At 40.0% G+C, this 27,887-nt stretch overlaps 1 protein-coding gene across 1 annotated transcript in view; it reads left to right on the forward strand.

Annotated features, from left to right (window-relative positions):
- The window catches only part of ARHGAP24 (Rho GTPase activating protein 24), a 181,620-nt gene that overhangs the window by 34,938 nt on the left and 118,795 nt on the right, over window positions 1-27,887 (forward strand). The window lies entirely within an intron of this gene.

Below are 27,887 nucleotides of genomic sequence, written 5' to 3' on the forward strand. Positions count from 1 at the left end.
TCTTTGGGCTTGGCCCAGTAGCAGTCTTCCAGATTTTTACAGGAATTAAAAAGGTTTTTCATGAAGCATTAACTACAGGAATGTTACTAAACACTGTGCAAGGAGTCTGTGCCAATATCAGGCAGTTCTTGCTCCATGTTTTGTCCCAGCTTATGCAGTTGAAAATGCAGTTCCCCTGTGAAGACGGTTTTTAGGTTTGAGTGCAATGCAAGGGGAATTCAGTGTCTCTTTTAGTAAGATTTGCATGTAGCTGTTGTGTCATTGCTGTGATCATACTGAAAACATCTACAAGCTGCTGTATCCTGCTATTATACCAATTTGTTTAAGTCTGTGCATGCTTCATTCCCAAGGGCTTGAAGCCTTTCATGCTCCCTGAACTTGACTGAATTTTCAAAACAGCTCTCAGGTGCAGTCTTTGTCCTTCTTACATTGCTGCTGTTCCCTTTCTTCATATCCAGCTCTGGCTCCCACTTCCCCTGGTCTTCCTTTGCCTCTGAATACACTGGCTAGTGACATGACTGTGCCCTTCTCCTCTCCCGGTGCCCGTAACATTCATAAAGAGCTGGCTTATATGATCCTTGCTCCCTAACATGATTCAGTGTCTCCCTCCCATTTGAAAGCTTGGAAAATAACAGATTAAAGGGTTGCCTCCCTGTTCCTCATGCCTCTAGCATCTGGCTGCCTGAGTAGATCTTCAGTTTAAAGTAAAAGTTTGTTTTTCTATAATCAGCCTTTTCAATGCGTTCTGACACCCACCTCCCCACAACCTTCAGCCTGGATGCCATGCCAAGCTATGCCAAACTGAGAATGTGTCTCTTTTATATTGGACCTCAGAAAACAGGTCCAGTGACTGAATTTCAGAATTCACTGAAATGAGACAGCTTTGTAGGTGGGAAATGTGAACCTTCTGTGGTGTTTCCACTTGTGTGCTCCACGGGGAATTTTTGTTGTTTTAACCAAACTCAAAATGTACAATGGTAATGGAAAGATGATCCCACATGAGTCTCCCTGTTGTGTGGCAGTCAGTATTGCCCCAAGTCCTCTTTCAGAGCTGTTTGGGAAAAATAAATACATGCTCCCAGACTTCTGTATCTTTAATTAATCCAAAGTGGGAAATTAGTTCCAGTAAATATTTTTATAATAGAACAAAGCAAGAATGCCTCGTGGCACTGACTGAAAGCGCCAGCACCATTGACCCATGTGTGTGCATTCAGAGCTGAAGCTCCCGAGTATGCTGCCATGTGTTGTATAAACTGTATGTGTCATTAGTCTCAGCCAACACCTGCTGTTAGATTGGAAAAGAGAGGCACTCTAATAAGATGTAAACTGGCCAACAGCTTAATTTCAGGTCTTGGCTGCCAGTGCATCTGCCTAGTCCAAATGTTCAGAGGGCTGCCCCCACCTTTCTCTTCCTGGGACCAGGGAACTGGCTTGTTTGTAAAAGCTTGCTAATGCTGAAGTTCATCCCTTGGTGTGCTTCCTTGCATTTCATAGATAGGCAGGACTTACAAATGTAAGAAGCTGCTACATGGTACAGAGCTGCTTTTCCAGTCTGTAGCTGTCTTGAGCTCTGTATTTCCCTTTATACTCACAGCATCTCTCCCTCCCTCCTTTCCTCTCTGTTTCTGACTCATGCTTGGGTTTGGGACAGGGAAGCAAGGGGAGATACTGTCTTTTGGTATTCTCTGTTGGCTGCTGAATGAAAAGTATATTTCTGGTGAATGCTAATGAACGTATATTTAATTGATTAATGAAGTTGAAGGAGTAAGGATGGTGTCAGGCTGGTTAAAAAACATACCTGATGTTATGTTGGATGGTTGTTACTGTTTCCTTACTAACACCTTATTGTCTGAAAGACACTGATATAAATTCCTAATCCTGTCAGTGGTTTATGAACTCCAGTGCAGTGTGCAATGCTTTGTGTCATATTCAGTGAGGCAGCAGTGGTCTGCTCTAGATGGTTCTCTTTATATTTCCTTGCTAAATAAAAGCAGCAAAGCAACTAATGTGAATACTGCTACACAGCATATGTGAGGCCATAGGATGAAATTCTGTGAAAATCAGCCTCTAGATTAATCTTTAAGTAAAGTTAATGCTTTTTCTTTGGAGCATATGTGGAACCTTAACCATTGTAAAATATGATCTTTTTTCACACTCCAATAATTTGGGCAGCAGAGGCTATGTGCTAAGTCTCTCTTATTTAAGGGCAAACATGTGGGGTAATGACTAGATGAGGATGTTTTGTTTTGGAGCCTGACACTTGAAATTCAGTAACATTTGATCAACTCATAACCTAAAGTTTCTCTTCATAGCTTTTATTTTAGCATATACTGTTAAGGGAAAACTGAGGTGTGGAAAAGTTCAGCTGGTTCTGTTACCTTGCACAGGCCACAGTTAATGTCCCAAAAGAAATCCTTCGCTTTTTTCCTTACATGTTGCTAAGGTATGTACTTAATGTTGTTGCTGCAATAATTGAGAACTTATTCGAGCAATAATTTTTAGCCTCATTCATACAAGTCCACTGATTTCATCTTGATTCAGGTGGACTGCATAAATGCTTTTGTATGGAAAATGACACGAATCCTGTACAAATTTGAACACATCAGTGTGGTGAAGATGTGCTAACATGGACACTCTAGGCAAGAAAAACCTTCCTGTATGTGTTGATTGTTAGAGCTTTTGGGCTGCCATGTGTTCCCTGATGAGCTGAGACAGACATTTCAAATCCCTTTGCATGGAACAAGTTTATGAGAATGGCCTTCACAGGTGGTATTTGTGTTGGCAGCCTCAGAAGGGAGTCCAGGAGTTGAATACTAACAGAAGCAGCTAAATTAACTTCTAATGATATAGGGACATCCTTTCCAGCAGGCTTGCAGCACAGAAGTTGAGCCAATGAGAACTTTTCTCTTTTACTGTTTGGACTGCAGAATGAAATCCATTAAAAGTCTATGCAGCTACCCACAAAGTGCTCCTGCTTTGAGTGAGTAATTGCAGTGTTTCCACTATTTTACTCTTGAATAATAACCACAAGCAATTGAGGAGTACTAAGGAGTTTCATGGACACAGACCTGTGTTTTGGAAGCTGGTTGACATGAACTGGGCATTAGTGTAATGATCTGGTCATGCAGGTGATAGAAAACAGACACAGGGCTGTGTTTCTAAGTATATGAGCTGATGCTTTAGTAAGCCACTATATGTGTATTTGCCAGAGTACAGTGGGGATCTCAAAAGAAACTTATTGAAATAAATAGAGAATTATTTACACTTTTTGGAGCCCAGTTAGAATGAGAGATGTGTGCAGTTTTTTCCCACTTCCTTCCTTTCCTTTTCCTCACTTAAAGAGCAATAAATAATGCTCCACATCTGAAGAAGAGGTTTAGTATTCCTGTGGAAAAAGGATATTATTAAAAACTTCAGCCTGTCATTCTTATTAGTTACTGTTTGCCATAAGCTGCCTAGTATTTAGATGCCAGATTTCCCAGTCCCCCCTGGACTTGGAAGTGATACCTATCCCACTGTGTACCAGCCATTACTGAAACTGCTGAGCTTTTGCAAGCTAAGCATGTATTTTGCAAATAATATATATATTGTGTTTCTCCTGGTATCTTTTCTGCAAATTAAGTTGTTGGTCAGTACACGTCATTATAAAACTTTTAATTTCTAATGCAGAATCACTAGCAGTATCTTGGAGTGAGCTTCACTGCTTTTCTTGATATCTTTTGTTGACTGCAGTATTACCTCTTCATCTGCATACTCTCAGATCCCCTGTAATGATGCAGTTTTATGTGGGTGTGACAGATGATTTGCTACATAAACCAACTTTTGCACCTTACAGAAATAATCCCTTTCAGCAGGGAAAACATTGCCTAGAGGGACTTTTTGAGAAAACACCCCATGAGAAATGCTAGCATGATTGGTGTTTCATAAAGGTCCTGCTAGCACATCTCTGAAAAAGACAAAGGAAAAAGACAGATTGAGATGATCTGTTTTCACAATTACTTATATAAATGTTTAAGAGCAGAGAGCTTGGCCATGGGTAGAGCTTGGATGAGGCACACAGTGGTGCTGGGAAAGGAAAGATGTAACAGTGTGAAGTTTGCTGTGCTGTAACCTTCTTCATACCTCTCAGAATTGCCAGATCAGTCTCAGGAGCACCAAACTGGCTTAATTTCCTTTAGTGAAGTTGTATTAAATTCTGTGCAGTATCCAAACTCTCCTGCCACCAAACATCTTTCCTGAAGAAAAAGCATCTTTCCTGTTGACAAAGAATGAAAAGCTCTCCATGAGGGTGAGGCTTAGCAAGCTCTGTGTGATGGTGGGCTCCTGAAGGGATGATGTTGGCATGAGAGTTCATGGGTTAGTCTAGGAGAAGCCTAGTGCTAGATTTCATTCACAGCCTAGGCTGTAAAGCACATGTTGCATTTAACTACCTTCCGATCAACAGAAGATCTTTTTCCTTTTGCTTCATAGGTTTGATTGTTATTCCAGGTGTGTTTCTTCATTTTCTTCAAGTATTTATATAACCAATGCTACCTGGGAAGAAGTATGAGTCATAACTGAAAAATAAAACACACAGATCCTATGTATCAGGTTTTTGATGTACTGAAGTTTTTTTACTTTAAATTTTCTGGCCATTTCTCTTGGTTTTTAATAGGTTAACCTAAGCTGAGGGTGGATGGTACAGAGGTAAGTAAATATTTGGCATTTATAAGAAGACAATAAGAAGAAATGCATAAGGTAATTTTCTACCCTCTGGTTTATACCAAGGAGAAGGTAAAGCATTCTCTGAGTAATCAAACTGTTCTGAGCCAGTTGGAAACAAAGGTTGATGTACTTTATGCTGAAAACACACTAGAGAGGAAATGGGGAGGTTTTTTCCCTTTAAAATAGTCTTCAATTTCAATTAAAGCACTTGTTCCAGTAAGAAGTCTAGCAGAAGTGAGTGTTATCACTGGTGGCTGTGGAGCAATTTTCACTGGGAAGATAAGGCCCAGTCCTTCTCACTTCTCCTCTGCAAACTGGAGGTTTATATTTCCCAAAGCACTTGTGAGTTTGGACTGTGAAAACATGGATTTTAGTCAAGTGTGAAATCACGATTTTAGGACCAGTGCACTATGACCCTTATTTTTCTCACAAGGCCTTTTTGTGATTGCAAGAAACAGACTACAACCAATTCTAAAAGCAAACAAGTGTGCCTGATGGCCTTTTTTAACCTCTTTAGTGTAACAGTTAGTTTACTAAGCACAGTGATTATATAGGTGTCCTTTTGTTACATTGGAAAGAACTGTCCAATTAACTGAGTGAAAAAAAACCTCATCCACTACTCTGAATGTTACAAAAGGCTGATTTAATTCTCATTTTGAGAGTATTTAACATTGTGAGTAGAGCTAATGAAGCTGTTAAGCTGACCTAGGAAGACACAAAACCAAGATTCCCATTCTTGACTTGAATTCACAACTCAGCTGTATTATTGGACTTTTTAAATATGAATCATAAATAAGTACATAGTTTTTCTAATAAAGCATTTAATTAAACAGAAGGAAGGTCTGCTACGTTAAGTTGTTGGTGCTTTTCTTGGTCTCCCAAAAGATGACAGTGTTGAGACTTCTTACAGTTATGTCCTGCTGAAAATATCCAGAATAGCTGTATATGTGAGTGGTTATTTGACTTGAAGCAGTGTTGTGTATGGACTCTGTACTACAGATGTGTCTCTGCCCTCTCCCTTGCTGGGGATCCTGCTCAGTTTGCTGCCTCTGGATATAACTGAGTTATAAAAGCAGCTGTACCAGTACTGCTGTTTGAAGAGACCTGTTTTTCAGAAGTTAAAAGGGTTTCATTAATTCAGTGATTCATGTTTGCTGTATTTACAAAAAACAATTAATTTATCCAAAATATTCTCACATTTCTCAAATACCTTCCTTCATGAATATGCTTAAGTCTGAGACATTTAGTGCAGCTCTCAAAAGTGGTGCATGGTTGCAGCTGTGTGATGTTCTCTGTAGTGGCAGCAGTATGACTTGGATTCGGCACAAGGATCAGCAGTTGTTTGTCTCCAGTATGCTACAGGACTATGAAATGCAAGATGCTTTCCAGAGCCTCTTCTCTTACTTTGAAGGTCTTGCGTTCATCACAGGTGAACTCATATTATTCCTTTTAAAGCTGTCAGATTGCCAAAAGAATGTACTACTGCTGAAATGTACTTGACTGACTGTTATGTAATCTGCTAGACAGTGTCCATTCTGTAGTTATAACTTGTGTTGCTTTTTTTTCCATGTCAGACATCCACAGGATGCTGCTGCTCCTCTCCCTCTCTGTCCCACTGCACTGTGCTTTGGGAGAGAAGCAGGACTGGGGAAATAGGAGCCAGGCAAGAGTGAAGGGCCGTTAAGCATTGGTCACTCTTGGCTTCCCCTGGCAGCATCCATGAATCAGGACTGATCAGGACTGAGACCATATGCAGGGCATGGATGATGGATTTCCATCACCCTGTGCTGCCATCTCTTTGCTGCTGGGAATGGAGTCCTGGTGCAAAGACAGAGGAGATGCTGCCCAGTACTGTGATTGCAGCACTAAAAGTGCTTTGAGGATATAGTTACTCAAATGTGAGCTAGTCAGGTTGGTGTTTGTAGCTTACAAACCTGAGCTGGTAGGGTTGAGGGGATGCAAGCAGGAATAATTTCAGAGAGGCTAATTACATGCATGTAAAGCTGTGCAGTCTCTTTCAGATCAGGGGCTTGAATGTGGTGCTGTGGGAGCTTGGACACATAGCATTTGACCTTGGGAGAGGGAGGGTGAAGTGGTCAGAGGGGGCTGTGGGAGAAAATTCAGCTGTGCTGTGTAGGCTCAAGGAATGTAACCAGAGCTCAAGGGAAGAGCGTGTTAAATGAGGGGCTGGAGAACTGCACCAGGGCTTCACAGCAGGTGTGAGGCGGAAGAGCTAAACTTCCAGATCTGAAATGTTGGCAGGACTTCCATTAATTTGTTAACCACTGTTCTTCACATTCTCTGTTTTCTTCAGAGGATAATTATTTGCTTGCATTATTCTGCTTGGCTCACCTTGTGAGCACAGAGAGCATCTGCAAATAGCATTTACATTCAGCATTTGACTTGTACTGTTTTCCCATAAAAGACTTCAGCTCTGTTGTTTTTAAAACCTTCAATGGCTCACAGTAGAGCTCATGAACGTATCCTCTATGGAAGATACAGGCAGAAAAAGGCTTTTTTGCAGGGTGGTCTCTAAATCTTGATGTGTAGGCACTTCTAAATTTGACAGTAGAAAAATAATGTTAAAGCAGACAGTAAAATGAGTTTTTAGAATAATTCCCATGCTTCTCTCAAATGGTGATATCGCCAGCAATGGTACATGACGCTGCTGGAGAATGAAACCAGCTAAAAGCAGCCCTGCTGCCAATTATCCAGTGGGCTGTGTCCAGCAGGTCCCCAATGTGCTGCAAATATTCAGGAAGAGCATAAAGGCTTTTTATGTAGGGTGACTGTGAATAATGGATACTCTCCAGAAAAGAATTGCTGTGCTTTGTGGAGTTTGCTAATGCCTCTGTAGTCAGCAGGAAGGTTCAATGATAGATTTCTCTATTAACTGCTTACACAGTTAATAAACTAACCACCGTGTGCACAGCAGGAGCGAGGTAGTAGAAGGTCCCTCAGAGAAAAATTCTGATGATCTGATTTGGGATGTACAATGGTCAGGGTTGGGAGAGAAAAGAAAGAGATATCTGCAAAAGTAAGTACTATGAGATAGCCTCTGACTGGACACCCAAAAGGTGATGTTGCAGGAAGGTAGGGTTCACTCTGTCTGAATAATTTCAGGAAGAGATTACCTAAGGGGTACAATTATCTGTCTGAAATTTTGAAAAGTTGACATAAATTACTGCATTTCTCTCAAATAGTAACAATGTTGCAGGCAATGCTATTATTGCCTGCCTTCTTTAGGGTATTGCGTGGAGGAGATGGGGAAATGTTCAGAAAGGGCTGCTGATCTCAGACTGCTGGTGAGTCTGGCTGGGTTTTGGGCAGTGGTGGAGTTGAGCTGGGGAGGTGGAAAGAAGCTGTTTTTCTTTGAGAGAATAGCTCTCATGTTAAGGACTGTCTGAAAAGAAAATGCTGAAGATAGTAGTTTAATGGAAGGGTACTGGAGATGTGTGTTTTGATTTCTTACCTGAAGTGAGAGTGATGCTTTGAAGATGTAAGTTCATGTTACTTTCAAAATGAGTCCAGTGTTTTTGTGGGAAGCCTTTCTAAGAAAACGCAAATTTTTGGGACAAGCCATTTTATATGTAGAGTCTGGTAAAAAGACTGGAAATAATTTTAGAACAGAGGCTCTAGGAAGCAGGTAGGTAAGAAGCAACCTTTGGGTTTTAGCCTTGTTTGTGTACATAAAAGCAAAAGGAAAAACTAAGACACACAAGTAAGAATGGGGCATGAATGTCAGAATAGATCACTACAACTTTTCCTGCATACTAGCAAAGGGACGGGAGGAATAACCACTGGAAAAAGGCATGCTTCAGGTGATTTCATGTCTGTATTTGTCCTGAGTGGCAAGCACTAGAATGCCTTTGTCATGTAGCTCTGGTGTCAAGTCCCATTTTGCATCTTGCATAGTGTGCAAAGCATGCTCAGGATACAATTGTGTTTTACTGTGGAATTGCTCCAAGTAACACTGTCCTTTCATATTCTTCCTACCCTTGTGTTGTTTAAGTGGAGGGGAAGGACAAAGTGCCAAAAAAAGCACTTGGGGTTTAGAGAGTATTGGGAATGTTCATAAGGAACAAAAGTGTCATGGGAGAGAGAAGGGTAGGAAGCCTAAGGGTATAGATCTGGGCAAATATTCATCCTTAAATGACCATCTGCCCTACCAAATCCTAGCAGGTATCTGAATGAACAGCAGGGCTTCTGAACTGTAGTTTCAGAAAATTTTACCTCTTGTCTGACTTGCAAAATACATGGAGACTTGTGCAGTCTTTCTGGGGAGGAATTTAGTATCCCAAAATGAGAAGCTTAGGCTTGTGGTTTTCAGGTATTTTCAATTATCCACAGTTTTAGTGTATGGATAATTTAATAAACACTTCTTAGCTTAAAAACACTGCAAAATTACTAAAAGCAGGTAGAGATAGTGTTTTAAATACAGTTTGGAAAGAAAATTCAATTGCATTTGGTATTTTGCAAATACACAGACATTTGTGAGGGGTTTGTAGAATATTAGAAAAATAGTTAAAAGTAATTGATGATCACTAATTTAGTTTCATTTGTAGATTACGTTCACAATAGGATGCACATATTCACTCACTGTGTGCATGTATTTTTGTTTAAGGTGATTTTTGTTTAAGAAAAAGGTGCAGACTCTGTCAGGGGCATGCTAAAACTTAAATAAGGTAAGAGCTCTTCAAAACTGTCAGATGCATAAACAGAAAAAATAGGTCACTTAAGTCAGTGGTGTTATAAAAGATGAGACACTGATTTTTAACCTAGGTTGGGATTGTCATTTCAGGAGAAATTGCAAATGCTAGGCTGTCTTCTGCAAGACAGGCAAATAAATATCCCTGGATTTTTTTTTTTTATAGTGAGTTCTGGGAATTACATTTTTGTTGTTGTCTCTTGAGGCCTGCCTTTTAGTGGAAAATAGGGGAAACATTCCTCAGAAGAAGGAATGAGAAGTTTCATGCATTCAGCTCTTGTATGTATAAGCAACCTAACGAGCCCTGTGAAAATGAGCAGATCAGTGAAGATTTTTTTATTCACATGAAAGAACTTGGGGATACTACAGCTAGTTGCTTCCTAGAAGAAAAATGTCATTTTAAACCCAAGGAGTATGTTTTGTAAGGAACAAAAAGGGTTGAGCTCCCTCTGGCTCAGAGAATGGGGGCAGTTTGTCACATAAAGACTCAGTGAAAATGATAATTATTCATTGCAGCCTGGCTCTTGCTATCCAGGATATCACCATGGTGGAAATGGCCTTTCTATATTTGCTTAGGAGCACATGGATCTGCATGAGCTTGGATGTGCTTTGTTGACATCTTTATGCTGACTTCATTGTGTTCTTAGTGGGTTAGGGAGGGTGCCAGAGCTGGGGAAAAGAAGTGGGATGAGTTTGTGCTTGAGGATAATAATACCCTCTTCCGCAGCGTGATAGGGTGGCTGCTGGTGGTGACAGTTCTGTGCCAGCCACCTGTGAGGAGAGCTGTAACCATTTTAAAGATGAGTAAGATGCTCTCTGTATTCTCTCTAAATTAGCAATAAGTTGGATATAAGCACAGCTGGCAGGAATTTAAATTTGCATTTGAAGTTTTGCAGCTCTTTGCTAGAGCACCTTCTTGTCTGATGATTGTTTCTTTGGTCTCCATTGCTTACTTCACTTACCTGTAGGAGGGAACCTCAGGCTTTATGTGGGGTTAACTGAAAAGAAAACTTACTGTAAAGTCATAATTTCTAATTTTTTGGAAAGAAACATTAATTACCCTGTCTAGAAATAAATGAGGGCCCTGTACCTTAGGGTACAGGGGCAGTAAAAATTAAGGACTTCTTATAACTTTCTGTGAGATTAGAAATGATATTTTACTATGAAGTGTAATGGTAAGTTACATTGGGCTTTACACAGTGTCTCATGGAGGGAGCTAGTGACACAGTGAAATAATACATGTATCAAGTGTTTGCATATGGGCAATTATGTGAAGTGTTTTTCTAAGATATGACATCTGTAGGAATTGCATAATAATACTGGGATGAATGCAGGCACTTTGCATCAGGTGAGGCCCATCTGCTCTGGTTTTGCCTCCTAACTTTATTGGTGGCTGACCAATAGTGAGTGACTGACTCTGACAGTAGCATATGAAGTGAATGGGCTGGGGAAAATCACATGAATGTAATGGAGCACTGCTACTGCCAGATCCCTTTCTTTGCCAAATGTATCCACTAATTTGTGTAAATATGTGCTCTTCAAGTCTAAGCCTATGTCATAAATGAAAATGAGCCTCTTCTCATATGCATGGTGTTACAGATATTACCACTGTGATATTAGAGACTGATGAGTAGATTTTCCTATTTTGGCATATACAGAGAATAATGAGTATTGTGCAAAAATGCTTTCTATGTAATGCTGAAGTAAAAGGGACATGACTTTGGGGTGTTAACATGTGTGGTCCAGGAACCTGCCCACTTCTTCTTTTCCTAAGACTTAGCACTTCTCATCACAGGATTTTTCTCTTATTTTTGTGTAGGTGAATACTGCTGCTGTGGTATTTTATCAGATTGTGAAACTGAGGCCTTGTTTCTGCTTAAAGAGAGGAACAAAGATTAACATTCAAACTTATTAGCCGTTTATTCCAACTATAAAATTCTTCATAAGCTTTATGGAAAGGTTGTCTATCACTTAAAAGGATGAAACAGAAATTTCACTGTTGTTTTATACTGGAAGTTTCTTGGAAATATACTGAAATGTTTCATGACCTCCAGACATTTCTATATAGAATATATAATCCCCTGTTGAATTCAGTGGAACAATTTAATCCAACCATTAACCACAGGATTTTTACTAGCACCTGCATGAGTTTTTCAGAAGTGTCTCCCTTGTCCCTTATTTCTAACACATAGAAAATGAGTGAGCAGGTGACAGCTCCAAACAGTTCTGCATTGAGAGAATAACAGTCCCAGTAAATTAGAGGTGACTTGTCACCTTCATCGTCCTCAGTATGAAATGAAGCTCAGTGGAGTAGAGGGGATGCCCTTGATTGTGGTGATGAGGCTCGTGGCAGGATTCCTAAGATAACAGGGAAGTGATGGGAAGGAAGTGTTAAAAACAAGGGGAGCATTCTTCCACATGACCCCCTGCCCTGAGCAGAGGCAGCGCAGGCACTTTCTGGGTCAGATCCCTTCTTGTGGGGAACCTGAGATAACACTGTAGGTTTCAGACAATACTCACAGTTTACAGACTGCTGGTTTTGCCAGATGGATTTTAGTAGGTAACTGCTATCTTTTATAAGGCAATTTTGATTTTGCTTCCATTTCTACTGCACACCAGAGGCTGATGTCTTCTCATAGACTAATACTAATTTCTTACTATGTTTACACTGACTCGTGAAAGACTACCTCAGTAGCCTGTGCATTCAGATTGGGAGTCAGATTGCTCTTTGCTTATTCAAAATTGCTTACCTGAATGTGCAAATGAAATTTGGGATAAACTTGTAAAGGTGTGGTTGATGAGTTTTCAGTGTTCAGGGGAAAACAGACAATATAAAAAAGAGGCTCCTTTCTCAGAGAAATTTAAAAACTAAAACTACAGTTCACTGCTTTATCATCTCAGCCCTGATGCTGCAGCAGATAATTAAAATACCTCAGTAAGTAATTAATGTTGAAAAAAGAATTCTTGGTTTGAAGAAAGCATGTGACCATGTGGAAATTATTCTGTATAAAATTGAACTAGTAAATGCTCAATGTCTGCTGAGCTGCCTGTCATGTTGGCTGGCTTGAGCTTCAGCAATGGCTTGGACTTGAAAGGGAGTCTTTCAGACATTTGAATTTCCCTTTTACTATTTCTTGATAATATTTCTGAAAATGGTGACTGTGTAGTAGCAGCTTTAGAGTCTGAGGACTTTGCGAAGAACTTTAGTTTATTTTGCTGTGAAAATTGATGGGAGTGGGAATGAGATGAAGCAAAATCGGTAGAAAAATATTTCCAGGCCGTGTGAAGCAGCTGAGGTGAGATGGAATGGTGGTGCATTTCTGCCACTGGCCATCCCTCTGCTCTCCACTCTGTGCAGGCATCCTTCACAGGCTGCCACCTATGTGCTGTAAACAGCCATGAGGAAAAGAAAAAGTGGCTGAAGGATTTCAGGTGTCAGGACTGAGCCAGCAGGAAATCAAATTAGGCTCAGAGAGCCATTTTGTCATGGCAGAAGAGAGAGGAGGGATCTGAAAGTACGCTGTGCATTGTGTGCTGGGCTAGCATTACATGTGGAACAGCCAGACGGAGCTAGAGGGGCACAAATCAAATAAGAGTGGCTTGGGAAATGGAAGTTTTATTTTGATGTCAGTAGCTTGAGGTGCAGCACTGAATCATGGCGTCTTAATTTGATCTTTTTGTTTGTTTGTTTGTTTCGTGTTTTCGGTAAAGCATTAAGAAGTTTTAGCAGCAGTACAGGCCGTATCATCAGTACCTGACTTAGCCAGGACTTAAATAAATTTGTTTAGTAGATGGAGAAATAGAATATAGAAAGTGCACAGATATTGAGAAAATAATAGGGTTTTCTTCTCCACACAAAATAAAGGCTGTCTTCCACCTTGCTTGAAACCCCAGAAATAATTTTCTGTCCTCCAGGGATTAGCAACCAAACCCCTTGTGTGCTTAAGTTTTTAAAGGTGTGATGGGAGGGTTGCGGCAGTGAAGCTTGGGTGGCCACAGAGGAAGATACAGTGGGTGTGTCCTCACAAGGACTCGAGTAACAGTGGTGCTGTTCCTTGTAATCTCACATAATCTCTTGATCTTGTTAGATAGGAGCACTTGTGCATTAGACTAATCATGATCAAGTCAATTATGAGTGGCCTGAGAAAACCAGAATTAAAGTTTGTTCCATCCCACAATCAGTCTCAATGCTGTAAAAATTTCCAAACAAGTAGGGACGAGAAGCAGCTGTGTGATAATCAGTCTTTTCTACAGCTTGACCTTTGTATGGGTGATGGGCTTTTGATGATCTTCCTGCCTTCCTGTTGGAAGGGAGGTTCAGCACTGTAGGAGGTCTGTGTCCATTAAAAGGGCCAAGTCATGATGACTTTTGTCTTCCTTCCTTTTATTTACTTTGATGTGGTACAAGTGTGCGTGGCTCATGGAAGTAGCAAAATGAATAGCTCACAGGAGAGCCTCATTAGTCTTCAAATTAAAATAATTGAGTTCTTTTAGCGTATTAGTGCTTAAGAATAGCCTTCTCTAAATCCATTACCTCTGGGATAAAAGCTGTATTTGCAGCTGAATAAGTAGCATGTACATGACTTGTTGCTAGGGGAAGAGGCTTTCTTAGTTCTTCAACAGGCTTGTGTAGTAGAGAAAAACTGAATGACCTCAAACTACATTCCTGAAATCCTCTTTACTCTTCAGTTAGCAGTCTGAAAATATTTCCATAAGTGACTCTGGCTTTCTGGAGCTGGTCTCGTTCCCTTTCCAGCTCAGACAGTCAGTGATGTGGCAAAAGAAGTTCCTTCTGCCAGCTGAGTCCAATTCTATGATGGCAATGCTCGCTTGTTTTTAATGGGTTGAACCCTGGTTTCTGTGGAGTCATTGATACAAGCCTCCATCAAGAACCATTCCAAGTTTCTTTAAATGGACCAAACAAGGTAAAAATGTGTTGAGAGAAATCTTGCCAGACTGCCTTTACCAAAACACTTAATTCTCTATCAGCAGCGAAGCACATAAAAATAATTTTGCTCTTTTAACAGCTGAAGTTTGTGACAATTGTGCAGAACACAGTGCAGTAGAGAAGAAACTGAGATGGGGCTGTACTGGTTAGTACAAGAAACTTGAATACAGCAGGTCAGCAGCAGTGCCTTTATACGTCTTGGGTTTATCTAATGAGTCCTTTTTCTGTACTAGGAATGAGGGTAGTTCAGTTTAAAATTAAGATTAACAATTTCAGGAATTTATAGTTGATGGGAGAAACAGTTTTTAAAAGTTTAAGTGCCAAAAAGCACTTTGTTGTTATTGTTCTGACATCTGCTGTCTTACTTTCAAATGTCTGTCTGTAGCAAAGACATTGCACAAATCAGCAGACTGCACTTCCCTTGATAGTTCCATGATATTAATAATAAAGAGGGACAGAAGTCCCAAAATCCTGACAGTGTCTACCACAAAACTATGTCCTTACCCACCCTTTGGATAGATATTGTAATGTATGTAACTTATTATTAAACTTCTCAGTTTAATAATAGAGGATGAGAATCCTGCAAAGCTGATGGTGACTGTCATTTGTTTGGCTGGCACTCATATTTAAGAGGCATCTTGGTCAGAAATGCCTGAAATCTTGAATAGGTGGTACTAAAGAGGTGTGTATTGGTTAAAAGGCCCTGAAACTCAGACTGTGAACTGAACATCGGACAGGCGTGTTTACAGCCTTTGGTACTTTATCTGGTTGTCTTAGATCATAAAGCCATTTGCATTTGAAAATAATTTTTTTTATCCTCAGTTCTTCTTAGCACCCACTCTTAGAACTTGAAATCTTTGTGTGAATGGGAACACAAGCATTACATAGAGGTCATTAAATTGTGGTACAAATTTATGTTTTAAAACAAAAACCTACTCAATCCCCTAGAGTAGAATATTGTCCTAGCAGTTGATCTTCTCTGCTTTAAAGGGGAAAGAGAAAAGAAAAGAGATCCAGAACAATCATTGATACAAGTGCCTCTTAGGAGATGATTTAGACATGGGTTTCTTCTTCAGAGTAGTGGAAAAGACTTTTGTTCCTTAACATAAACCTTGCTGAAAAGTGTTGGATTCTGTGGCTTCAAATGAACTTACTGCTGTTTATGTTTGAGTGACTGTGTGTCACATCCCAGACCCCATCCATCCAGCTAGGAACCTTTCACAAAGACTTGGTGTTTGTGAATCTTGCAATCTTGGTGAATCTTACAATTCAGTGGGACTCTCAGGCTGGAGAGCTTTATTGTTCTGTTTTGCTAAATGTGTTCCATGGGGTCCCACTTCTTGATTGGTGCTCTGACACTGGATCATAGCAGTAGAAATTTGGATAATTTGCTTCATTCTTCATAGCTCTGAGTCTCACTTCAGACACCTCTGCTGATATAGGCAGAAACTTAATCTGAATGTCTTCTCTCTGTTAAGTTTAGGCAGTTGCTCAGTGGCACTCTAGTTGGACTAGATTTTTGTAGTATATATATTTAAATGTTTGTTGGGCTGAATACCAAGTCTTTGTGAAAGGTTCCTAGCTTGATGTATGGGGTCTGGGATGTGAGACCCTGGCTTTTGTGCATCTGAGTACTTACACAAATAAGTTTGTGAACAAAAATTGAAACCATAGCAGTGTAATTACTTTCCCTTCAGACAAATGTTTCTGAGGAGAGCTGCCTAATGAAAAGCCTTGGAGTGGCTGAAATCTTGCCTTTCCATGAAAGCAGCCCTTCATTTCAATCTCTCAGGAAACTCCGAAAACCTGCTTGTGAGTCTAGATGTCTTTTTTTTTAGTTGCTATGAGACAGCAGCAGTGTGCCTGGCTGTCTGCTTTCCCCAGGGTATCTGTCCAGCCATTTTAAATGACTCAGCCAGTTTGTGTTTAGTACTTCCTTGACTATTGTAGATCCAAAATGTACAAAATACCTAAATTGGAGGGGAAACTAATGGAGAGAGCACCAAAGCTATAAATATGAGATGCTGTTTGTCAAAATTGATGCTAACATTTTTACAACATGATTTGATTGATGTAACACTTCAAACAGCAGCCTTGATCAGGATGCTTTTGTGAACAAGATAATTTATCTCAGCAAATGCGTTCACATAAATGTTTTAAAATGAAAGGCATGATAAATCTGTCTAGAGCCTGTACACAATAGAGCTGCCAAACCTGCCACCTGTTTAAGCTTTTAATGAACTGTTCTGTATTTAACAGAAAAAGTGTAATTAATATTGTCACTTTTCTTTGCTGAGTTTTCCCTTCTCTCAGGCACTCTGAGATACCATGTGTAGCAAATGCTTCTGAGTGGAGCAGCTCTGGTGTTTCAATTAGAATTCAAGCAAACCAGTTGAAGAAGCCACTGAATCTTAAATGTGGCTTTTTTGCAGCGCAGCCATGAGGACACGGTCCTTTCGTCCAAAGCCACAGGGAGAGATTGTTTTATTGGGAGTCAAAGGATGCTCAACCTCATGTTATGTTGTTAGATTAATGGGAAAGTAGTTGCTCTGGATTTGCTAAATAGAAGATGATGCTTTTCAGAGTAAACCAAAAATGTACCAGGATGTTATGCTTTCCATGTGTGTATGAGAGAGAAAGCTTTTGAGTGCGTTAGTGAGACCTCTAATACATTAAGGTGGGTTGGTGGAGGTTTTCTGGAGCAGGTGGGAAAAGTATCCAAAAGTCTTTCTCCATCCCTCTTGTAGACCCTCTATAGGTGCTGCAAAGCTCCTACAAGGACTCCCCATAACCTTCTCCTCTGAGAAACCCTAACAGGATGCTTTTTCCTATGTTCTTCAATGAATTCCCAATCTTTTTTTCATCCAGGAGCATACTGGATGCTCACTGTGTAGATCCTTAATTTACTTTGATTTACTGTGGATGTGGAAGACATTTCTGCCTGAGTAAAAAAACCTCAACTTTTATTTAAGCTATGCAGTGATCAGACTGAAGCTCACTGATGTTGCAGAAGGGATGTAGAAGGGCAGAAAGGAGCAAGAAAAAGTAAAAACAGTGGGTAAGGAGGCAGAAAGCTGTGTAGAGATTTGTGAGGTACATGGGCAAAGTTAGGAGCATGATCAGTAATAGCCATTGGTGGAAACGCTGGCATTGTAAAATTATACCCTTTAAAAATAGTAATGAAATGTTGTTATTACCTTCACTGTGTGTTCTGGCTTCAGAAAGCAGCTTGTGAAAGCAGTGACTCAAGTGGATATTAGAATTCAGAAGCTTTTCTGTTTCTCTTTTGGCTCAGTTATGTTTTGTCCCATGAGATAAAATAGTGTGATAGTTATCACAAACCACTATAAACTTGAGACACTCTTCCTTTTTCTTGCCACATCCTGATATAATGGGTATCTGGGTTTCCTGTGATGATCCCAGCTCCAGCTGGAGTCCCTATGCTCTGTAGCTGTGAGCATGCCAGAGAATGGGGCTCCTTCTGGTTCAGCTCCAGAGTAAAATTTTTTTTACTTGCATATTGGTGGGCTGACTAATTTGACATGTTTGCTCTGTGTTTTCACTTTGGAGAAAACAAATGTGCAACAGAAATAAATGTGCATCTAGAAATGCTTAAAGCTTCTGGAGCTGTCTCTCAAAAAAGCAGATTCCAAAGTGTTGACAGCAGATGACTGGTATGAACTACTTTTTCTTAATAGCTGCAAGAAAGGCCCCCTTTCAACAATAACTCCAGGCAGGGAACAGTTCAGTGGCTAAAATATTCCTGTGTTTGCCAGAAAACCTGGAGCTTTGTTTCTGTTCACCTGCTGTGTAAACACTGCTTGGTTTCTCCTCTTCCATAAACAGTGTTTTGTCCTCTTGCTTTTGTAAAGGTTTCTGCAGTTTCTCCTGCAGACTGTGAAGGCCTTCATGGTCATTTATATTTTGATAACTTATTAAAATAGCAACATGGAATCTAAGGTATTTATATTAATATGGTTGGAACAGAGCAGCTGCTGGAGTGCAGTTAATAATGCTGGCCTCCAGTCACCCTGAATCCATTTTTATTCCAGACTGTCTGGCACTCTGCAAGATACACCCCCCTCAACAGGTCTACAGAAAGCTTGTCATACTGTCTTGTGGAAAAGCAGATAAATTATGGTTTGATATTTAAGTCTGTAAAATTTTAAAAACCTGTAGTAAGCCCAAGTACACCGAATTGTTATTGCTGTACATTTAGAGAATATTGTAAAATACCTTTGGTGGTGGTATTCAGAGAACAGTGTAAAAATCTAGATTATGAGAGTCTTATTTATTCTCAGTGAAGTAAGTGATATTTTGAGACAGCATAGTCTTGAAAAATACTGGCTATTTTAAAAAGATATCTCTAATTAAAAAGGTCAGCCTCTCTGCAGACCCTGGTAAGGTGCAGGAGCAAGTCCTTCTGGTGACTTCAGCATACAGAGAGAGCAGCTCTATGGCTCAGCTTTGGCTTTGCTGTGGTCTCCCATAGTGTTCTTACAGCCAAACTGCTGAGCTAAAAGACAGAAAAGTGGACTTTTTTCCACATAGTTATATTTTAAATATAGCACCTTCCAATCTGTTATCCTGTGACACTGTGATTCTAATCATGCACCTGGTAAATTTGTCCTGGAGTAGCAAACTGTAGAAAGAGATATCCAAGGGGAAAAAATAGGTCAAATAAACTAGCACAGAGAGGAATTGTTTGCTATGGTCCTTGAGTGGTTGTTGCTTACCCTAGGTTGGTTTTGTGGTCCACATCAGTTCATGGTGTTGAAGTGATGTCAACAACTTGCCACAGCTTGAAATAGTTCTCACATTGTGGTAGCTGGAGATTATGAAGAAATCACGTGTGCAGAAAAAACCCGCACCCTGACTTGTGCAAGCAGAATTGCAGAAATGTGCATGTATTCTGCATAACTGAACTGATTCACTGATACTTGACTTGACCTAAACCAACTCCTCCTAAACTCTGCCTTGATTTTGTAGTTATTTAAATTGGGGATTTTCTGGCACCTTTTCTTACATAGCTTGTAATTTAAACCTTGTCATCAAAATACATGTTACTAATACACTAATAAGACTAATAATGAGCAGCTACATCTTATACGAAAGCTGTAAAAGTGTGTGCTTGTGATCAGTTATAAAGATGAAACCATCCAAGAACTCCAGTTTCAAATTGGAAACAGTATCACAGAATGAATGATGCAAATGAAGATGCTGAACTAAAAGTAAAATCTGGAAATATCTACTGTGCACTAATGGTACTGCAGGAGAAGCTACTTGTATTCAGGGAATCTGAGTTTTCCAGTTGTATTAATTGTTTAGGTGGCGCCTATTTTGTGTAGATAGCACAAAAGATATGTCCCTAGTCTCCCCCTGAGATAGGATCACTACTACTTAATGTAATCCCTTAAACAAGTACCAACAGAGTACCCTACACAGATGCCAGTAAGCTAACTGAACTGTTCCTTCTGTGTGATTGTGGTATTTGTAGGGTAGTAGCACTTTATCAGCTGTGCTCATAGAAAATTTACTGTATAGATTAAATATAAACGATGTATCTAGATATTAAAGCAACAGGCAGTATAGTCATTAAAAAACCTTGCAAAACAAATAGATAACCTTTGCCATTAACATCTGAAGTTTTTCCATGTGAAACTGAATTTTTTTCTTCCCTTAAAAAACTACAAGATAATAACTTAAAAAAGTTAGGCAGATTTCCCTGGGATGTTCTTGCTAGATAAAAGCTGACAAGAGTATTTGCACAGGAAAAAAAACAATTTTGGTGGAATTGTGGTCCCATTTCCATATCTCTCTGCCACCTTTTTTAAGGTGTTAAGATGGACTTTATGTATAATTCTTAGGAAATCTGCAGTAACTTCAGCCTTTACTTTGACACGGAAATTAGTCGTCCTAGGTGGAATAGTTGGCCTTATATAGATTTCCTGGAAAAAACATAGAGTTGGCCTTGTCCCATGGATCCAGCCTGTTCAGATCCCTCTTCAGATTCTTCCTACTCTCCAGCAGATGAACACCACTTGTAGCCATCTGCCAGCTGGATTTAACTCCATTTACACCATTCTCTGTGCCTAGCCATCCAGGCAGCTTTTTAACCCAGTGAAGAATGTCCCCATCCAAGCCAGGAGCAGCCAGTTTCTCCATGAGAATGTTGTGGGAAACTGTGTCAAAGGTTTTGTTGATGTCTTAGATCCAGAGCCCTTTCCTCATGCATTAAGGGAGTTTCCTTGTAATAGAGGGAAATCAAGTTAGTTGATCTGCCTTTCATAAATCTGTGCTGGCTGGTTCTGTTCCCAAAGAAGGGGTTGGCTACATCAGCCTTCATTATCCTTTGCCACTACATTTTACCCCACATCCAGTAAAGGGTGGAGATTTTCCTTAACCTTCCTTTGTTGCTAGTGTATTTATGCAATCACTTTTACTGTCTTTTTCAGCAGTAGCTGGATTAAATTCTAGTTGAGCTTTGGGCCTTCTGATTTACTCTCTGCATAATCTCACCACATCCTTGTAGTCCTCCTGAATTGCCTGCCCCTATTTCCAAAGATGATAAATGTTCCTTCTTTTTCACTCTCTGGCAAAGCTCTCTGTTCACCCAGGCTGGTAGTCTTCTCCACCATCTTGTCTTTTGGCACATGGGAACAGCCTGCTTCTGCATCTTTAAGATTTCTTCCTTGAAAAATGCCCAGCCTTCCTGGACTCCTTTGCCCTGCAGGAATGTCTCACAGGGAACTCACGTCAACCAGACTTCTAATCAGGCCAGAATCTCTCACAGTGTTGCTGTATCTGTCCAGACTGTCACTGGAGAGCTTTGTATAAAAATGAGAGGTCATATTTGAAATTTTCACCTTGTCAAATATTATCCTTTTGGGGAATAATTGCATTGTTTTAACCTAGATGTTCTCAGGACTGGAAGTTGGTAAATTTCCTTTGCGGAAAAGATCTGTAAAGCAAGACTTAGTCATTTGTGTTCTGGTGCTTTATTGGCTTTTTATCTTGGGAAAAGTTTTATCTAATTAAAAGGTGAATTTCTTAATGACCAGAGCTATTGGAAGCATTTTTTCTGTAGTAAAAATCTCTAAAAATTCAGTAGTGCTCAGTTTAATTTTTGTGTGTTGATCAAAATTTAATGAGTATTGCGAAGCCTAATTTTACCAAGACTTCCATGTGTGCATGTAATAATGCTCTTAGCTTGTATGCATGAGTTCTTAAACTCGGTGTACTGTCTGAATTTATTTATGCATCTTATTTTTTTTTCTTTGCTATTGGAAAATACCAAGGGACATTTCTGTGAGGAATATGGAAACTGCAGAGTGGGTTCCACAATAAGGCACCTCCTGCCCTTGAACCCTGTGACCTGTCCTCTTTTCCTGTTCTCTTTTCTTACCTGAGTTCAGTCTTATCATAGCTATTTCTTCTCTCTTGTCCTTACTAGAGAAATCAAAACCATAGGCATGCAGGATGGATCTAGCCTCTGGGTTTAGGCAAACTTAATTTTTTGTGCTGTCTGTAGCTTAATTTGGCATGAACTTGCTTTCTCTTATGGGACAAATAAGGGAGTTTTTTGCCTAGTGGTTGCTCAAGCCAAGATTGCTTCATTCTTGAGGAAAGAAGTTTCTCTCAAGCAGAGAAGCACTCAACCATGAAGTGAAATGTCTGGCAGGAGAGGAGAAAAATCTTTAAAGAAACTGTAATCACATAGTAATAAAACTGTCAGTTCTGTCTCTCATGTCAGAATAAATGTTCTGGTGCTCTGTATCAAGCAAACTGTATAGATGCTATTCACTACCACAGGAAAGAATTTACCTGGTTTTCTTTATTTATATTAAGCTATCAGGTAGGTTTGAACATTGCTTTAAGTAAAGGAAAGAAGATCTCCTGTTTGCAGAGTTTCTGAGAACTAAACATTAGTTCTCATTCTTCAATAGGAACGAACTCTAGAAATATGTTAACTTAGTGGGACAAGAAAATGTCAAATGCAACAGTATTTATGCTAGAAAAATGTATGCTGTGTCATTGCAAAACTGTAAATGGCTGCAAAAATTATGAGCCAAGGAGTGTATCACCTCCTGCAGTAAATACACTTCTTCCAATGCTTTGGTTCCTTATGTGGTATAAAAACACATTCTTATGATGAAAGTTTTAAAAATCTGCACTGACCCGGGGTTTGGAGCCAGCTGGAGAACTTGCTCAGGCCCACTTTGAAATACAGATATTTCTGTGTAGGCAGTCAGATGAAAGGGCTGGCTTTCAGAGTTGCTGTGCCCTTTTGCAGTTAGTGATTTCACTGGGATCTTGGAAATAAATTGTAATGGTGGCAGTAGAGTTGAATTTTTAAAAAAACTGTTGTAGTCAAACTGCTTGTGGTGAGTATAGTGCAGGTTTGATTCATTACTGTCCTCAGTACGAGTGGATTTCTGTCTGTAGGCTCCTGGTAGTGCAAAGGGCTCACTTGGACTTGATATCTATTTTTGTGGTAGCTTAAAAGCAGAAACAGCAATGGGAGGAACTAGAATTTATAAATAACTGAAAACTTGCATGTTCTTACTCCTTCTTTGTTATGCATTGCTTATTTATGAATTCACAGGTGCACATGTCAGTAAATACATGTAGAAATATACTTGTATTATGTGTTTTATTTAATTTACATTGATTAACAGGCTTCTCTATGAAATACAGTAGATACCTTTCTGTCAGTGATCTTGTAAATACTAGAGATGTTGAGAGTATTATTCACTAAAAGCAGCATTTTTAGTTTAAAAGTAGTATTTTTCATTTTTTCAGATGGCATTTTTCAGTTCAAGATGCCCTCTGAGCTTAAGACCACTGTTGTTGCAAAGTTTGATAGCCCAGACTTTGCAGAAACAGCAACAGTGAGAAAAGAAACTACAGAACACTGCTGTGTTGGATGTGGCTGTGAGTCCTAAGAGAAGACACAAGTGTTGTGGTGCCCGAAGATTCCTTCTGCCTCTTCATCCCCTCTATCAGCTGCCTCTTTCCTGGCTGATGACCTTCCTGCTTCTCTGAGAGCTGATGTGATGAGTTTTCCATGAAACCACAAAACCAGATGTGTAAATAAAATGCACCAAACTTGAAAGTCAAAGTAGAGTTCAGTGATCTTTTGATAAATAATCAAAGCTGTAAGGACAAGAACATCTGATATAACTAATGGTGCTCTGTACTTCTCATCCTTTTTTAAGGGGTAACAAGACAAACTACAGCAAGCAAATGGCCCTGGGAAAGTGTATTGGGATAAGATCTGAAAAGATTATTTTGCCAAGAAAGCACTTAATTGCCTCATGACTGTATGTGCTTTGTGAATAAAGTCCATCCAGAGATATTTAAAATCATGTATTTGTCTTCACATTTGCCAATCAGCATCCTCAAAGCATTGGAATTCCTTGTATCATAAGCTTTCTTGGGCAAAACCTGGTATCTCTTGGACAAGGTGGTAAGTCTGCTTCAGAAAACCGAGTTGAAATCAGGCAGGGGAGAGTGTACCTAGGGAAAAATAATGGAGCAGAGCCCACAGGAGGCACAGGGTCACTTCCCTGGTGCAGTGTGTTACACAGAGCGTGCAAACAGAAACACCATCTGTCAGCTGCTCCTCATGAAGCACTTGTGCGGTGGCCATCCTGTCTCCTCTTCCGTGCTTCCTCCTGAAATTCAGCTGCTGAATGGTGCTGAAAATGTTTTCAGGGACCAGCATGGGATAAAACATCTATTTGAGCATGACTGTATCATGCTGTGAGACTAATCCAAAGTAGATTGATGACATTCTTGCTGCACTACAGTGTTTTATCAAGCACTTAGTTAACGGAACAGGATTTTTTCTCAAGTTAAACACTTCATTTATGCAGATTTTTAATTGTAACAAACATGTTGCTCTGCTGTTTAGAAGATCTTTGGTTTGAAGCAACAATGTGCTATAGAACAATTGGTGTGTGTGAGAATCTCCTTTGAAAGTGGGCTTGTTACTCTGTTAGGGAGAAGGCCAGTGCTTATTGAGCAATCCAGATTTCTCCTGCATGCTGTGAGTCATCCTGAATGCTCAGCTAGAGAAGCAGAACTGCCCTGATAAGGACAGAAGTGTTGGAAATGGAAAAATAACTCGGGCATACTACAGTAGGAGGTCTGCAAAACACTGCTGACTTGGTGGAGGCACAGCCTGCAAACAGAATGGCAGTGGGAGCCAGGAGGGACTTGGGTCAGGGCCACATTTTTCTCTCACTTCCCTTTCTCCTGTATTTCTATAGATTGTGTGTCTTGATTCCTGCTGGCACCATGCTGGGTTTTTTGTTTTTTTTTTTTCTTTTTTGAAAGCAAAATATTAATCTGCTCCAGTCTGCAGTCTTGGGTTGAGATTTTTTAGTATTTTGAAAGATCTGAAGATTTTGATGTGAAGCAGTGTGAAGTTGCCTTATTATGGAACATTTGCATTCACACATTGCATGCACTGACAACTAAGTTAAAACACGTATTTCCTCTGGAAATCACCTTCCTCTTTTGGATGCAAATTACTGTCTTGTTGGGTGTCTTAAGGCTCTCTGGTTGGTTTTCTCCTTCCTCCTGGAATTAAGTACTCAAGGCAGAAAGCAGAGCTTGAACTTGTTGAAGCTTTGCAACTGATAGTCCATACTCACTGGAGTATCCAGGCTGTAAGGACAGGCCTAATGTTGCACCTTAAGGGCTTGGAAAGGCAACTGGGCAAGGGGACCAACAGTGATTTGTGGACCCCATTTGTATCAGATACCCTGCAGCCAGGGCTTTGTTACAGTACAGATGTGTTCCCTGGGCACCAGCTACTGAGAAACTCAGCCAAGGGACACTCCAGACAGCCTCAGTACAGTTATGTAAACAGCTACAAAACTTAGCAAGGGGGAAGTGTTGCTGTGTGGTGAAGGCAGACACATGGGTGTGAAAGCAGACAGAATAGGAAGTGAGAGAGCTGCAATTGCTCTCTTAAGGTTTTCTACACTAGAGTTGGGCACCCAGGTGCATGTTGCACAAACAAAACTATTATTTTAATTTAAAAAAACCCCCTCACATATGTATATTGAAGTATTTCATGTGCAGTGATGTTTGCAGTAATAGTTCTGGAAATAGTGAAATAAATCACCACTTGAGGACATTTTCTTTTTAAACTACAGCAATATTCTGTATGGTGTTACTGTCTGGGTTTTTCTTCATATTAACTTAGCTATTGTGTGTGGCCTTAGGCTTTACATTTTAGTAGATGGAATAGGTTTCATCTGTGAAACTAAGGCACTAGTGTTATAAATATAACACTCTTGTTTCTATGTTCTCAAAAATCTGTCATTGTGAGAGCTCCCTGTAAATGGTAAAAGAGTTTTGCATCAGAGAATCAGAAAACATCACGCTGTAATGAGTCTGCAGCATGCTTGTTGCTTATGAGTTGACAACAAAATTCAGTGCAGTTTTCATTTACCGTCTCAATAATTGATTTTAGTTTACAGTGCTGTAGGCTAGGTCTTGTTAATTTTGTATTTTTGTTTAACTGAGTAGCAAGACCTGTGATTGGCTTGAATATGTTGTATGCCCTCAGTGGTGCAAGCTCCCGAGATAGTGAAAACTCTAGCATGAAGAGTGATCTTCTCATCCAGTGTTCTGGGTGGAGCTTCTTCTGGGTAAAACCAGCTCAGTCTGAAAGTGGGCAAGAAAGTCTTATACCAGTCTTAATGGTCTGTTACACAGGACAAAAATATATTTAGTTAAAATGTCTTTTATAGATTCTTATTCCTGGTCTCCCATAAGTCTCAGAAAAAATGTATATTCCTTAGATCTCCTGTTTTTTCTTTAGGTGTTAATATGAGAATTTGCACTATATTGTGACTTACATTTTCCTGTTCACATGATTATTTTTGTTTATAATATTTTAGTGGTCTAATAAGGTATTTCACAGAAAACTTCAGTGTGACATGTACTAACATGTGCTGTTTGTGGCAGGGATGAAGGAAGATCGCTCCGAATGGAGCTGTTGGACCAAGGCACTTAATGCTTATGATACATTTGTATATGCAGCGAGTGCCCACAACTGCTAGTACCTGCACTTGTTCCACCTCAGCAGAAAGCTGTGCTGCTTCATCTGCTTTCAGCAGCATCAGAGTGTTTTATGGAGGTGATTCTCTATGTTCTGATGAAATTGCTGTGCACCCTTTCTTTGTCATCCTGTGATGACACTGTTCTTGCTGGCACACAGCACTGACAAGTTGGTATAGAGCCCAGGCTCCACATCAGTTGGTACAAATACTTATTTTGTGAAACATTTGTTACCTGTTCTTTCAGGTTTTTTCCTGTTGGTTTGTAATAGTTCCTTTATGAGAAGACTGTAGTGTTTCCACTTGTCTCGACTTCCCAATAATTGTGAATGGTTCTGCTGGTAGTGATGGTTCCAGGTCATAAAAATGAATTCTGAATAACAAAATTGATGTTTTTCATGTACAGGGATATCTTTAGGGCTGTTTAAATGAGGAGTCTGACATATTTGGGCATTTCGTTGAAACTACTATGGAAAATGGTGCTCCATGTTGGACTCAATGATCTCTCAGGAGATAAGGACCTTGTTCTGTATTTAAGATGTGTAAGTTAAGTAAGTTGTCTGTGTAAGTTTGTCATTTGGAAATGGGGGCCCCATTATGCTATAATTGGATAATATTACTAAGTGGATGTTACCTCCTATTAACAGTGGTGGAGAGCTTGTATCTAATACAATTCCTAGGATGCTGCTCTGAAAATTTATCCCTTGATAGCTATCCAGCATAATTTCACTGAGAAGTGCCTGCTGACTGAGGTTGAAATGGTACTAGGAGGAGCTGTGGTTTCTAAAAGTGAAAAAGGTCTCAGAGGAAAGGGGTGGTCTATCCATGCCATGTGTCAGCAGACCCAAAGGAGAGGTAATAAGCTGTGTCTTCAACACAGCCCCAGAAATGTTTTGAGGGTTGCAGGGGTTGGTTTTGTCTTTGGGTGTTACTAGAAGTATGCACTGCTAAAATTCTCCACTTCTCTCAAGATAGTAAAGTTGTAATAAAGGCTTTCAATGCCCATCAAAGAGATTTTCTGACATCTCTCTGCCTGTAGCAAACACATCTTTGGACAGGACCCTCTCTGTGCCTGCTGTGGCTTAGCACCAGCAGCCTGGCATGCTGCAGCCACTGGGTGGGAGTGGGATGTTTTCTCTCTATTTCTTCCCTGGGATGCTATGGGAAAAGGGCCCAGAGCAGGAACTGGATATGCACCGCACAAAATGAGGATCCTATGCTGTCCACACCCCCTTTGGCTTCAGCCAAGAAACCTGGATGCTCAGTTCACCTACCTCACTCATGCAGCTTCCTAGCTCTTCACCACCCCTTGCTTTTAAGTCTCAAATTTTGCCTCCAGAAGAGTGGGATTAGTATGTGTGATAAGTACAAAACTCTGCATAGTATCAAATACCCAAGAGATGAAAAAACCTTAAATCTGTTATCAAATGCCTTAGTTAGTTAAAGGGAT

Source organism: Lonchura striata, chromosome 4, assembly GCF_046129695.1.
Source record: "Lonchura striata isolate bLonStr1 chromosome 4, bLonStr1.mat, whole genome shotgun sequence".
NCBI lineage: Eukaryota > Metazoa > Chordata > Aves > Passeriformes > Estrildidae > Lonchura > Lonchura striata.